The 15332-nt window shown below is 49.3% G+C and overlaps 1 protein-coding gene across 5 annotated transcripts in view; it reads right to left on the minus strand.

The window, feature by feature from the left end:
- Positions 1–15332, minus strand: part of BCL9 (BCL9 transcription coactivator) — a 57542-nt gene that overhangs the window by 22586 nt on the left and 19624 nt on the right. Inside the window, exon 1 of one of the 5 annotated variants that reach the window (XM_071433739.1) lies at positions 7138–7222. The exons of 3 other annotated variants lie outside the window; for them this stretch is intronic. The gene's annotated coding sequence lies outside the window, so the exon portion shown is untranslated. Of the gene's footprint in view, positions 1–6819; positions 6935–7137; positions 7223–15332 lie in introns of those variants that run through there. One more of the 5 variants, XM_071433738.1, reaches the window with a different exon arrangement.

The raw sequence follows: 15332 nt of genomic DNA on the forward strand, positions 1-15332 counted from the left end.
GAACAACAACTGCTCTGAACTCAATACAGAAAACAGCAAGCTCTCCCTCGATTCCATATGCAGCTGAATTATTGTGTATATCATCCACTCTTTATGCCACCGACTGTACCACTAAGGAGCACGTAAAACCAGCATTGCTTTCGAGACTACAGCACCCAATTTTCAGTGAAATCTCAGAGGACATTGCTCCATCTCTCTTTGTTGAAAGAAATCATGTCAGTGGTAAAAGGCACTTCTTCCTTCCTTCGAAAGGATTTCATTGATCCTGCCTAGGTTTTAAAAAACAAATAGGCCAACCACCTTATAGCTCCCCTGTTCATCTCCCTTCCCTATTCCACAAGCATCTTCTTGGAGGCCAAACAAGGAAAATCCCACTTCTGCTTTTAAGTCTGTCTGAAAAAAAGGGATCTCTCTAAAGAGATAACATTCATTCTTCAGATATAGTTAACTGCAATTTCATAACAGTATTTAAAATAAATTCAATTAGTGTTGTCAAAGTAGATCAAAACCAGAGTGCTCAGATTCAACTCTGCTGGAAGAACAACCCACAGAAGTAGGAATAAAGAAAATGTAAAAAGTTGTGAGGTAGCAGTTCACTTCACAATAGCCACATTTACCAGATTTCAGGATGGTTCACCAGGATCAAACCAGAAGTCTATGGCACATCTCATATGCTGGTTCTCAGTCAAGTTTCCAGAGAGGAGTGTGAGAACCCTGCAGCAAACCCAGGCACAACAGGCTATTCCATCCCTCCCTTTCCCAATATAGAAGCACAACTGCTAGAGCAGAATAAAAAAGAAGGCTTAGACCACAGGCTTAATACCTCTTCCAAAATTTCTACTGCCACTGATTATGATAATTGAATATTCTTCATATTCTTAAAGACATCTGATGCTTTTTAACTCTTGTTGAATTCTTGCTCCTCAGCAAGATTCTCACAGCATGAGTTTCACTGCTTAATTGCAACCATACTAAATAGTCTATCGTCAATTTACAGTACATGTTCTGTATCAACAGAAAGTCTTGAGGCAGCAGAAACTCTTCCCTAGCAAAGCCCCAACACTCTGCTGTTGGCCCTGCTTAAAGCTTCTTCAAGAGGGCTTCTCTTTTGATACCTTGCATATACGTTCAGAGATGATTTTTGGCAAAAAGAACAAGGTAAGCTGGAGGAACTGTTCTCAGGCAAGGGAAGCTGTAACAAACAGGTGTAAAAAACATTTAGCAAGTTTAGCAGACTCTTAGCAATGTAGTTAGATGAGCATTCCTTTTGGCAGCACTGCCAGCTTAGAGAACTGCTGGTACCAATATTTACTCCCACCCCTGCACCACACTGTCTGATGTGCCCGTGGCCAAACAGCAAACCAGTCTGGCAAACTGATGCAGGCTAAGTATCATCATTTCTTTGCCAGGCTACTTCTAATCCAGATCAGCTCCCTGATCCGTTCCAGCATCCAGCTGCTCCAAAACAGCAGCACCAGCACACACAGCAGGATGGTGCAAAGTCAAAACAGATGAGCACCAAGGACTCCTCAAAACCCAGCTCTAGCACTGAAGGAAGAGCTCAAAGGAATAAAAACAGAGGGCAGCTCCGCCAACAGGTAAGGGTGCACTCTCAAAGCACACCCCTGCTTCTTCAAAAATATAAATCAAAAGTGAACACTGGAACAGTTCACTTGGATTCAGCACATTAAATGTCACCTGTTGTTGCTAACCAGTATTTATAAGCCTGCATGTTCTTAAAGGCAACCCTTCGGAAATTTCCCAACAGATAGATTTTTTTTGTTCAAGTTCTTCAAGATTATCTGGACTTCCTAATTATGAATAAAGTTCCTGTTCTTCTGGACTTGTGTAGTCCCTACTACAAAGGAGGTCAAGCTCCAAAACAATTAAACTTTTAAAGCAGTAAAAAAAACGAATACCTAACAGACAAGTAAGGGTACATAGGGGAAAGCTCTTTTAAATTCAATAGGCAGAGCACTGCTTGAACAAAAATTCGGCAATGAAATCTCCTTCCATTCACAAATTGCTCTGAAAAACTGAGTTAACACCTTTATTTTGCCAGCAGGAAGACTAGAGGGACTCCAGCAGAGCTTGTAAGCAGGAAATCCAAGCCCACAGCAAAACTTGCTGGGTTAAAGGACTTCATATCTGTGTAAACAGACCACAGACCTTAGGGAGGCTCAGAGATTTCTGTGAAGTCCAAGGCCACACAAACGAGTTAGAAGGATTTTATGAAGGCTGCCTGCATTGCTATGAAGAAATTCTGACAAACTTCTACAAAGCAGAACAGAAAAAACCCTGCAAGGTAGCACAGCTCACATTTAAGATAAAATTAGTTTGAATACTCACTGGAATGTAATTGCTTCACAGGATAAAGTTGTTGTTGCTGTTTGGAGTTGGGTTTTTTTTCCTATTGAATTTATAAAAGACCAGCAAAATTCCTAAGCCATAGGCACAGTTTGTGAGGCAAGAGAATTGACACAGCATGTCAAGAATTCAGAGGAAAAAACAACATCTAGGAAGAAACATGTAGAAATAGGTGTGGGAAGTCAATGTGCTGCAGAGTAGCAAGCCTTTGAATAGCTGGGAAATATGGATCAAAGGTACTCCATTCTTATCCACATCAAACATATAAACTGCTCAGAAAAGCTGTAGTATATGAATATTTTAGCCTTGTGGCTTACAGTCGCCTCAGTTTCTATATTTGGATATTTGGTGACAAATGCAGTTTGGCTGTGGACTAACCCTAACTAAAAACAATCCAAGCACATGAACTGTAAAGATGAAATGTAAGATGGGGGGGGAAGGAGGGGGAAAGCACAGGGAAGAAAGAGTCCACACCCTTTGTATCCATAATATCCAAAAGAGATCTACAAAGTTTCTGGTTGTATGACCAGAAACCTATTTCTTTTCTTTCACATTAAAATGCAGGTCCTAGCTTAGAAGATTGTGTTGACCAATAAACAAATTAACTCATCACAAGAGAGAAAAGCAAAATAACTCCCCAAAACAAACAAGGGGAAAAAAAAAAAAAAACTAGTGTACAAAAAGATGGTCACAACACTGCTATCATAGTCCAGCTACTCCCCCACACCAGAGCAAATCACAATTTTTCCCAGGACCTCTTTAGACATCTAGGAGCTAAATAATCTGTATTGGGAAAACTACACTGGGAAGTCATAAACAGAACTTTTACTAAACACTGCAAAAATCAAGTGCACGGGCAAAATACATTCCCAAAAGAATTTATCACGTTAACCTGACCAAAGATGAGCAGCTGAATGGGAGGGGGACTTACACAAAAACTTGTTTAGGGTGGGGGGTTTTTTTGCTTGGTTTTGTTCACACTTATTTAACGTCAATGATTGATTAACATTTTGGATAAAGGAGGTCTTTGTTAGTGATTCAGCATCTCCACCCCTTCAATTAAGGTGTTAAGAGTTCACACAAGTGCAGTGAGACCCAAGATCCCCAGACCCCTCTCCACAATAAAATCCCGACCCAAAAAAAACAGATTAAAAAAACAAAACAAAACAAAAACGCACTTGCCCCACTGAGAAAATTCCAAAATCCCAAAACTAACATCGTTGCTAACTCCAAGTCAAAAAAAGAAAGATGCCTTTCTTTTGTTGTTTGAGGAGAGGCCAGCAAGGGAGACAGGGAAAGAATATGAGCCCTTGAGCCATTTTTATGCACTGAGTAAGAAAAAAAGGACACATTCATTAAAAATAATCTCTTTGGAGATCACTGTTAAAAGAAAAAAAATCCACACCGCGTAACAGAGCCATCATGCCAACTTGTCCAAAATGGCTATAAAACCTCGGGAAAACAACGCCTGTAGTTCAGGCAGGAAAGCAGATCCCTGTGCCATGGGATGCAGGCGTGTGCACTCCTGCAAGCACAGCTCCTCTGCCGCAGAATGGACACAAAACAACTCCACTCCGTGTGTGTGCCCCCATCAGCTGCCCAGTTCCACACCTGCAACACCCCGCTTCAGCCGGACACACCTCAGAGAAAGCAGGACACAGGCAAACGAAGAGAAGTGGGGATAAAGCTGTTAAAGTATGTTAATTCTTTCATTGGATTTCATATAATGCCTTGCCTAGCTTCCCAACGGTTGTTATTGTAATATCTCGAGCAATCGCTGATCAAGTAATTCAACAAAACAGGAAAAAAAACTGCTTCACTTTTTTTCCTCATGCTTTTAAAGATTTGATACATTTAAGGATCCTTCAGAGCATCCAATGTCTGTGTGGGCTTTTCACAGAGAAACCAAGGACAAAATACTTTCAAGGAAAATAAAAATGTTACTGGAACCCCTAAAAACAGAGAGAGCTATCTCCCCCGCTTCCTCCAACTGTGTTTTGACAGAAAATCATCCAGTCACCAACAAGGAGGCTTAAGGAGACAAACTTGACTTGGCACAGCCCTTTCTTCTCTGCCCAGACCAAGGAGAAGGTGTTACTTCACCAGGTAAGGGCTACCAGACTTGATGTTTCTCTCCCAAAAGTGAGGTTCATGGTTATTTCCTGACCAGCTTCAGAGTCCATGTTAGGTCTGGCATCTGAAGAATTAAAGCATCTTTCCTTTCACCTTGGTGAGCTTTGAATCACTCCACAACCAGCTCCTATCTGACACTTATTTCATTCTTCCTTTGCTGCATGACAATTTTTTGATTTCTCATGTAGTTTACTATTAAAGCACTAATCATGTAATCATCCCACCTTAATATTTTACACCCAAATAGCAACCCACCAATGACTGTCACATCAGATTCTTCCCATCTGTCTCCTCATGCTTTGTCTACCCTCCCTGAGTAAAATCCACCTTCCATATCCCAAACAATCCATCTTCAGAGGCCTTTTTAGACCCATCAGCTACACAGAACCTGGGGACAGGGAGCTGGACAACACAGAAATACAGGCTTCTCTCTCATCCTAGAAGTGGAGCCTTGCTGCCTTGCATGCATCCACCTGTCCCACCATTTCCCTAAGCATTTGAGGTCTCTACTGTTCATTTTTTTTCCTCATCATCTAACCCTTAACCTCATGAAACTTCAGATTTAGTCTCTCTTCCCCCTTTGCAGCCAGCCAGAGCACAGATTCCCTCTCATGCATACACACACACAGAGCTTCTCCTCTACCTAGTAGGAATCCTTCCAAATAAACACATTTCCCCTGCCTTGACAGATACTGCTCTTCCCCACAATCCCCATGTACAAGATCCCCTCCCACACTTAGTATCCCACCTACTAGTTCGATACTACAGGCTCAGCTTCCCTGGATTCCTGCTCCCCTGGTCTATCTACACTGCCTCCCAGCTCTGGAGCCCCACAATTTCCCTCATGACCCATGTGCACCACGTCCCTCCTGCTGAAAGCACTTCCTACCTCATATTCTGGCTCCCAGTGCTACCCCAATCCCACTCCCATTTCTCTTTCTTACAACGATTCAAGTCCCAACTCCTCACATGCTTCCCTTCATGTACCACTCTCCCCAGCCAACCTCATACTCATTTCTTCACCCAGCTCTCCACATCTTTTCCTGTTCAGTACTTCTGCACCACATCCCTTCCTCAGGCATGTCCCAGGTGATCTAATGTCCCACACATCATCTCCCACCCTCTCACTGTGTGTTTCACCTTGTATCCCTCTCCCTACACCCCTGTGCCCCAGCCCCTCACTTCAGCTGAACCACAGAATTCACACACACAGCTCCCGCCCCACTTTTACACCACCTTCTTTCTCCTAGGACAATCTTCACTCCCAATCCAACAGCCCCTCCCATCCGATGTCCCAGCCCCTCACTGAGATTGGAATCTCACAACCACCTCTCTAGTCCACCCAACACGGCCCGAAGGCACTTCCACACACCTCAGGGCAGCACAGATCACCCCAGTGCTGCACCCACAGCCCCACAGAGCACAGCCCCAGTGCCCCACACACCTCAGGGCAGCACAGATCACCCCAGTGCTGCACCCACAGCCCCACAGAGCACAGCCCCAGTGCCCCACACACCTCTCCACACAGCAGAGAGCCCCAGCGCATCCCCCGCACCACCGAGCATCCCACACATCCCTCCACCAGGCGCAGCTCTTGGAGCATCCCATGCACCACACCGCGATCCAGGACAGCCCACACATGCCTCCTCCCAGCACATCCCCTGTGGCATCCCATACATTCCTCCATATATCACAGCCCCCGGGGCATCCCCTGCACCACGACGCCGGGCACAGCATTCCATGTGCCGCTCCACACAGCACAACCTCCAGGGCTCCCAGCGCACCCCAAAGCACCCCACACATCACAAGGAGCCCTATGCCCCCCACGCCTCCTTCCATGGAGCACAGCTCCTGGAGCATCCCCTGCTCCCAACACGTCCCTCCATGGAGCACATCCTCCAGGCATCCCCTGCTCCCCACGGAGCACAGCTTCCAGAATATCCCCCATGCCCCACACACCCCTCCATGGAGCACAGCTCCCGCAGCATCCCATGCTCCCCACACATCTCTCCATGGAGCACGGCTCCCGGAACATCCTCTGCTCCCCACACATCCCTCCATGGAGCACATCCCCCAGGTATCCCCTGCTCCCCACACATTCCATGGAGCACAGCTCCCGGAGCATCCCCTGCTCCCCACACATCCCTCCACGGAGCACATCCCCTGCTCCCCACATATCCCTCCATGGATCACAGCCCCCCAGGCACCCCATGCAACCCCTGGGCTCCCCTCGCCGCCTCCTTTGGGGCACCCCCGGGACCCCCCTCAACTCCCGAACTTGGTGCGGGTGCCGGTGCCCGGTGCCCGCCCCGCACTCACCGCGCTCAGCCCGTGGCCGGCGGGGGCGGCGCGGCGGCTCCGTCCCCCTCCCGCACACACACACAGGCTCCATTGTCCGCCGGCGCCTCCCCCCCCCGCTCCCCGCGCACATGGTACCGCCCAGCGCAGCCCCTCGCGCCCGCTCCCCCCGCCCGCTCCCCCCCCCCCCCCCCCGCTTCTCCCCACACTGGTTCCAATCCCCCCCCCCCCCCCCCCCCCCGCGCCCCCCTCCCGCCGCGTCCCGCAACCCGCGGAGAGAGGAATGGTACCGCCCGTCGCGCGCGCCCCGCCCCGGCAATGGTACCGTCCGCTACTCACTCGGCCGGCGGCGGGACCGCCTCTCGCTCCCTGCGCCGCGCAGTGGTCTCGCCCGGCCCCCCCGCCCCGCCTCTCCCCGGCCAGAGGGCGGGGACTGCGGCCCTTCCCCCTTCTCCGCGCGGTGGTACCAGCCGGGCTCTTAAAGAGACAGGCTCCCCTCGGCCTCGCGGCCCCGCCCCTTCATTAACATAGCCCGGCCCCCGCCCCGCGGCGGCCACGCCCCCTCCTCCCCTTTTAAAGAGACCGCGCGCCCGGGGCTCTTCTTAAAGGGGCCGCCTCCCCCGCCACCCCCCCGTTCCCTCCACCCCAAACTCCCCTCCGCCGAGTCGGGCGCCGAGAATGGCCCTCAGCGCCCCGGTTCTCCGGGTGGCGGGAAGGGCGCTCCCCGCGCTCCCGGTGCCCGCCAGGTACCGCAGGGGAGGCGCCCCCGGTGGGGCCGGGGAGGGGCCCTGGCGCTCCCCCTGAGGCGGCGCGCGCGGGGGGCCCGCCCCCACCCTGCCCCCCCCCGACCCCAGCGGCTGCACCCCCTTAACGGAAACGGCGCGCGGGGCCCCTGAGGGGATGCGGGATACGGGATACGGGATGCGGGATACGGGATGCGGGATAGGGCATGGCGCCGCCCGGCCCCAAGCTGGTGCCCTGCCCGCCCTGCTCGGCACTGGCCCGCCCAGGCCCACGCCGCTGCCGGTGCCGTGGTACCCCCGCCTCTGCCTCGCTGCCCCCCCCTCCCCCGCCCCGCGAGGAGGATTCCACGCGCCCCGGGGAGCCGAGGCGGCCACCGGGAATCGCCGCCAGCCCAATGGTGGCACGGCCCGGGGGAGCCGCTGGACCGTCGTGTAGCGGCGCGGGCCGCTGGCACATGTCCCTGCCTTCCGCACGTTTCTGAGGAACGCGGGGTGAGAGCGGGAGGGGGGGATTAGTGGAGGAGAAGCGCGTCCCTCCTCTCAGGGGGCTGAGCACCCCGACTGCCCACCCGCCGAGAGACCCGAGGGCTTTCTTCTGAGGAGAGAAAAAGCCAGGATAAGCAGCAGCTTGGAACTGAACAGGGAGGGACCAGGCAGTAATGGCAAACAGACACAACCTATCAACTCCTAAAAATGCTCAAGGGCCCCATCCTGGACAAATGCTCCGTGTTTGGGGGATTAGACATCAATGTAGTTTGGTTTCAAACTGGCAGTGAAGAGTTTTGAAGATTTGTAGCAATCCCCCGCCCTTTTCAGTCTGAGACTTACTCTGTGAAAAGACGGCTTTCAACATCCACTAATCCTTCTCCTTCACCTCCACAAAATGTTCTTAAAATGGGCGCTCTCGTGGCTGTAAGGAAGAGGTTTCCAAGCCACCGGTGGCACACCGATGCAGCCGAACAGAGAAAGTCAGCGGATCAGTTTTGCTTATCCGCGCTGCCTGAATAACCTGTTTAGCCAATACAACATCAGTGAACAGAAATGCAGTGTCCTCCCTCCCCCTTTATCCTCAAACGACCCATTCTTTGTCCAACTCCCACTTTTAAGTAACTCAAGTCTTTGGAAGAAGACCCTTTTAGCGCAACATTCACGCTGGGCGTTGCTCTTGGCAGATAAAACCACCTCCTCTCTTTGCTCAGCCCTCAATCCCTTTTTCTCTTTTTGTCCCTCTCTTCTCCTCCCCTTGTCCTTGCTCACTTGCAAACACTGTTAAAGAACTCTTTACAGCTTCCTGAACACTGCAACAGTTGCTAATTATCACCTCTTACCCCAGATAGATACTCTTCCTTCAGGGACACACTTCTTAACAGCGGGGTTTCAGTCCCTTCTGGTTGGCAGACCAGAGACCCGAAGCATTTCCCGCTGGACAGACTTCCAGCCCACTGACACCTTTTCTAGACAAGTCCCTGGGGCTACAAGTTCCCAGGATCCACGACCCGAAGGTGGAAATCTTTGGTCTCTGACAAGTCTTTCCACTCACTGACGCCAGCCCCACCTGCATCTTTCCAGCGATCGCGACCAGCACCTTCCACAGCTGAAGTGTCGGTGAAACTGGAACCACCACCTTTGCTGCCATCGGTTCCACACTCTCCTCTACATGATGTTTAAACTTTGCCCATTTTTACATTGATACGGGTCTCTCTTAATGCAACACCTGCAATTCCTCCTGTCCTTCATGCATCCCACCATGCTGGCCAGCATGGTGCAAGGAAGAGAATGTACCTCACAGTGCTTCCCACAGAAGATCCAGTCCCACTCTCACCGACACCAGGAACCCATCGTGGTTCGCTTGAAAGGAAGTTGCTTGCCCTGGGCAGTAGAGGCTGGGATTTTTCTAAGGAGCCTAAGGAAGCCAGGCACCCGACTTCCGTTTTCCAAAGGTACCTTTGAAAATCCTACTCTGTGCCTCAATCCCGACACATGGAACAGCAGTGATAAAATACAAGGAGTTAGCGAACTGCCTTTTTTGTTCTCCTCCCTCCTCCGACCCAGTACTTCACTGCCTGGTTCCTTTAGGAGTTAGACCGGGGAAAACGAGCACAAAATGCTACTAGTTTGCAGATGCTGTGGTTCCTCCGACTCCCCTCCCATCCCCCCGACCCCATCCCCCCACATTTCAAACAGTTATAAATGACTGTGCAACTCTGCAGGCAGCGGTCTCAAATAACCACACCAAGCCTCTCCCCTCCAACGGCTTTAAGTCTCTTCCTTCCTCTCTTTGGGGCTCCGGAGAGCAGCGATCAAGGTGCTCTGCTTCACTCTCAAGAGTTAAGTTGCTGCTTCACCCACCACCTTTGGGAATCCACCACAGCAGTGAATTCCCAAGGCTGTCCTTGAAGGGTTTTACCATGGGAACTGACAACAACAGGCTCCAAAACGATCCTAACTGGTTGTAAGTCGAGATTTCAGGTAGCAGAGCCCCAGATGTTGGGACTGTCCCCACCAGCCTCGAGAGCAGCCCCCTGTATTGAGGCCTTGCCCTCCCTTGGCCAAGCTCATAAAAGCTGCCCCGGAGAAAGCAGCTGTCCCGACTCTTTAGAGCACTCCGGCAAATCCAAGAACATCTTGGAAGCATTACAGCTCTCACCACACTGTGTATGCTCTCCTCACAACTCCCCGTCTGCAGCGAGGGCAGGAGATCAGCCTGTCTATTCAAAAGCACGGCCCTCTTCCATTAGAGCAACCCAAGCCTAAGGAAAGTTGCCACGGGAGCTCTGGTTCTTCGGAGCAGACAGATCAGACGAGATAGCCCAGCCAGCAAAATACATTTGCATGACACTTTCTGTACATGGTTCAGAGCATGGCACACCCCGATCGCAGCTTTTATTCTCTTCAAGGGCCTGGCCCTGCAAACACTTAATTTTACATGTGTAAGTAGAGTCCCACTGAAGCACAATGGAGCTACTCATGCAAATAACATTGAGAGCGTGTAGGGCTGTGGCTCTGTTTCACTGTTCCATCTGCAGCAGACCCAGTTTTAGAGGATCCTGCCATGCTCTCTCAGTTATTGCCGCTCACTTGTGCCAGTTAAACTATTTATGTAGCTACATGCATAGGTGAGCTGTTTAAACGATCCAACTTTTTTTTAAAAGCCCTGCTAACAAGAACAAAACCTTAACACCAGACCAGCCCTGATGTAGATTTCATCCCCACAAGCAGCTGAACTGGCACAACTGGAGGAGGTGGAAACATCTGAGAAACAGGAACTTTTGAAGATGGAGTCGACTGAGGGAAGGTGAAATGGAGACATGGATCCTCAGTGTGTGAAGGCTGGAGACATTACCCTTTTCTGAAGTCACACCCTGCTCCTGACCATCGACTGTTTGAAGTGAAGCCTTCTCCAACCAACTCATTCCACGTGAAACACTTCCACCTCAAATACAACAGTAGATTGGGCCTTTTCAATCAATAATTTTTAAAAAAACCTTGCCTCAAGGAGAGCTGTCAGCAGTAAGAGTCTGCCTACAATCCCCATACCCAGGATCATGGACAGGCGCTTCTCCTTGCAGGTAAAGGATGTCAACACCATGCACCATGTAGCCAGTACATTGCTGCTTCTGCAGTCACGGGATCCCTTGCTATTAGCTTCGGCATGGCACATTTGGGCCATGCAAAGTGTTCTCTACAATTTAGTTTTTTTTAGTTTATGGGCTATTCTATCTCTAGCAACTCTGTGCTGAAATTGCATCACATATTTCCTGTCTGCCGAGGCAAGATTTCCCTCTTTCAGTGCGATTATAACCTTCCAGCAGGGAAGCTCCACTAACTCCTTAAGAGCTTTGCTCTCTACACTGCTTCCCGACCCGCATTCGTGCAGACCTGCACAAAGTAGGTGTAAAACACCATCACTGCTGGAAATTAAGAGCACACACCATTAGGAGGATGTTTTGCTTTGTTTGTTTGCTTTAGGTTTGGCGGTTTTTTGCCCTCTTTTGTGCTCCCGTGTAAATGATCAGAGGAGCTGTGGGACAAGAGAGATCAGTCTCTATGAAACCATTTTCTTACAAGCTTTCAGGTTTACCCTGCTGCATGCTCTAATGAGCCTTCTCGAAAGGAAACAACCCATTTCTGTAAGGAATCCAGGTGATTATGGTTTGCATACCGCCGTGATCTCTCTGCATGGGCACAGGGGAGTTGCCTTCATGAATCTTGCTGCAGGATGAAGTCTAAAGCTGGACAGTGTGAAAGAGAAATGGGAAAGGACCACAGGGAGGGGTACTTTAACATCTATTGTTAACTTGGAAAAAAAACCTTCTTTCAGAAAATCTTTTATTTATTGTAAATCATTCCTAAAAGATTAGGAAATCAGGCCTGGGGGAGGGGGAGAGATTGTTGTGGCTTTCTTTCTTGTTCAGTTTCTTTTAGTATTAGACATTAACCCGAGTCTCCTCAGTTTTGCTGAGCCTCTATCCTGCAAACCACCAGAGAATATTTTTAACATACTTTGTGTGAACAGTCCCTCTGCATCCCATCGTGGGTGGGACTTCACAGCCTCCCAGAGGAGGGAAATGCCTCTCTACTCACACCAATGTCAATTTTCACATACAGTCACACACATCCCCTCCAAAACACACACACACACGCAAACCCCACTTGTGTCTCCACTGCTGGTGAAAAAACTACCTGTAAGTCACCTACAGCAATGACTACTCTCCAGCTGGCTGCACAGGGCATGGAGCTGTGCTGAGACTGGCTGATGGATCTGACCAGCACTGGCTGCACATCACCCCAAGGCAACAGTGTGCAGATGATGGCAAATTCACCTGGGCAAGAGAGGCCCTGCTCTCGCTTTCCTGTCTGCACTGAAAAGAGAGAAACAGTTGATGTCGTGTTTTCCTGTTCACAAGAGCACCCAAACAATCTAAGCCTTAATCAGGTTTGGGCGGGAACATGGGACTGTGCCTGTGGTTATAATATTCTTCTGGACATCCACAGAGACTTATAGTTGATCTGCCCACTTGAAGACATTATCTCCCATCAAAAACTCTGATGTGATGAACAAATCCCGTGCATTAAAAGATTCCAGTTGCAGGATGCTCTTGCCCAATTTAGAGAGTCTTTTCTCAAGTCAATAAGCAGGTATGAGGCAAGTATCATGCAGCCATAGAGATAAATGCTCAGCTCTATCTCCTATGATTTTAAAAAAAACATGGAGAAGAAAAAGAGGGAAAGAACAGATACTGATTCAGAAGGGAAATCAGGTAAACAGAATCTGGGGAAGCATATGCTCATGCAACACATGAAAAATATGAATTCATACCAAACAAAGGTGGGAAATTTTGGCACAGAGAAGACTTCAGAACCAATGATTGCACAGGAATACTGCTTCCACCACATGGTCCCCACTTACAGGGAACTGCTAACACACACTGAGTGCTGTGGTCCTGCCAGGAGAATGTGTCTTTGGAATTGCCTGACCCTTGAGCCTCTCAAGATTCTCAGCCATGTCTTCACACTCCCTTTGAATGTGTATGGCCATCTTTGACATCAATGAGAACAGACATGGCAGCAGCTCACAAAATTGCCAAACTCACCTCCTGCTTCCTTTCAGCCACCTGCTGAGCCTGGTACAAGCCACCAAGCCCCCTTACACAGCCACACAGCCACGTTCTCTGTGCTGCCTGCCCACAGCTCCGGGACACACATGTGCACCTCCACGGTGTAAAACCGAGCAAACAAAATTTCGTTCCCAAAGCAACATTTCTGAGAAAGCCACGACCAGATGAAGAAAGCACCTCTCATTAGAAGCATCCTTCTCACAGGATAAATAGGAGGCTAAGTCTGCCCTCAGACAGACAGAAGAAGTCATCTGTCGCCAACACATACAACAGCTCTCCTGACATAAGGGGCTTTTTGTGCCTTCCAGCACTGCTCCTCCAGCATCCAGCTGCTCAGGGTACCCGCCTGCTGCACAACAGGCCAGCAACACGGACAGATTCCACTCATGCTACCCGTACAAGCACCACGGAGTTGTTTGAGGGAAAAATTTTGCTCATGTCTCTCCTTCAAGGCTACGAAAAAATAAAAACAACTTCAGCATGAATTCCCCTCTAGACTGTGCACAAAGAAACCAAGCCCCCACCGTACCGCAGACTGGCCCATTAAAGCGAATGGTTAAATTCTTGCTATGAAAAAGTAGGCGTTGTTGTCTGTTTTGCGAGGCAGAAATCAATATTCCCGCCTCCTCTCCTTCTGCTATTTCACCTTGAGATACTCATGCTCAGTTAGATGAGATCTGAGTCTTACTCACTGTTACTGCAACTTTTCTCTTTCCAGCATTTCACAGGGTCACGGGTGTTCTTAGAGTCCTAACCTGCCTGTAATTTACCACTCAGCTCCCTAAACTGATCACCACTGGTGACTGAAGTAGTGACTGATTTTCCTTCCAAATCACACCACTGCAGCCATTTCTAACTATTTATCTACACCTTCTATCTCCATCATTTTCCTCCCTGTGTCCTCCAATAACAACCCTCTTTCTGCCACAGCCTCTCTCTTCTCCGGACCCCTATAATTCACTCCCTGGTGCTAGCCTCTCCCGTACCGTGGCCATCTTGTAGAAATTATGTTTTATTGTGAAATGCCCCTTCTGCTCCCACTCTCCCTCTAATCTAACTCTGGGGGGTAGCTTGGTTTAGTCTACAAATTTGGGGAGTGGGGACTGGGCAAGGGGGGAAGGACCTGGGTGGCTGATGCTCAGCCCAGGCAAGCCTGCAGCAATGTTGGCTGGGCAGAGACAGGCAGGGGAAGATAAGCCAGTACCGTACCTCAACAGCTGCTCCTTCAGCCAGGTTTCCCTGCGGCAGTTCAGATCCAGGGCCTGGACCAATTCCCACAGATCAGGTAGCAATAATGCCAGGCTGACTGGGCTGTTCTGATGAGCCCTCTTGGATGCAGCTCTGCCTACAATCATGCCTGCCTCTGTCACCTAAGGATTAGACAACTGCAATATGGTCTGTTTGGCACCATGCTTTAAATCCATTCATAAACTGAAGGCAGTGCAGAATTCAGCGCTCAGTTAGATAAGCCATGTCTCTCACCCACGATCATTCTCACATTTGTGCTCCATTTTAATGCCATCTGACCGCTGGCTCCCAGACAGATTTTAACATGTTCCTCTTGACCTCTAATGCCTCACAACGCAGAACCCTCCCCAGCAGACATATCACCTCTTATATTTCCTAGAAGCTGAAAAGACACCAGATACTCTAGCACAGGTACCTAGGAGAGTAGAGTTGAGGGTTGTTCAGTCTTTAGTTTGCCATTGTTTGCTGGTGACAGTCTGATGAAATTGCTTGAGTTATAATGAAGACAGTTTTCATTATCTGTCATTTAAAAATGTCAAGGGAGCTTAGACTGAATGGATAGGTGCAACCTGTTGTTTTAAACAGCTTTTGATGAAAGAAATGCATTTCAAAAGTACCAGCCACTGATTTTCAGGTGTTGTACCAAAATTATATAAAACAGAGAGATGCCTCCAAAGAAAACACACAGATTTCCCCCCTTGCTCTTTAGATTAGACATTGGCTTATCATCAGTATGGTGCTGACTTTGTCCTGCAGTAATCACCAGCTTTCAGATCTGCAAGATCTTAGATGATAGAGGACAACACCAACAAACCCAGGACTCTTCATTATTAGAGGGCGCTTGAGAGTTTTGGCTTAGCTATATAAATGCCTCGCTCTTGTTCTTTTCCATTTTTACTTATGCACTTTTATGGTGCAAACTGTG

This window comes from Agelaius tricolor, unplaced genomic scaffold (assembly GCF_023055355.1).
Source record: "Agelaius tricolor isolate 1412-34295 unplaced genomic scaffold, bAgeTri1.0.p SCAF_9, whole genome shotgun sequence".
In the NCBI taxonomy this organism is placed as follows: domain Eukaryota; kingdom Metazoa; phylum Chordata; class Aves; order Passeriformes; family Icteridae; genus Agelaius; species Agelaius tricolor.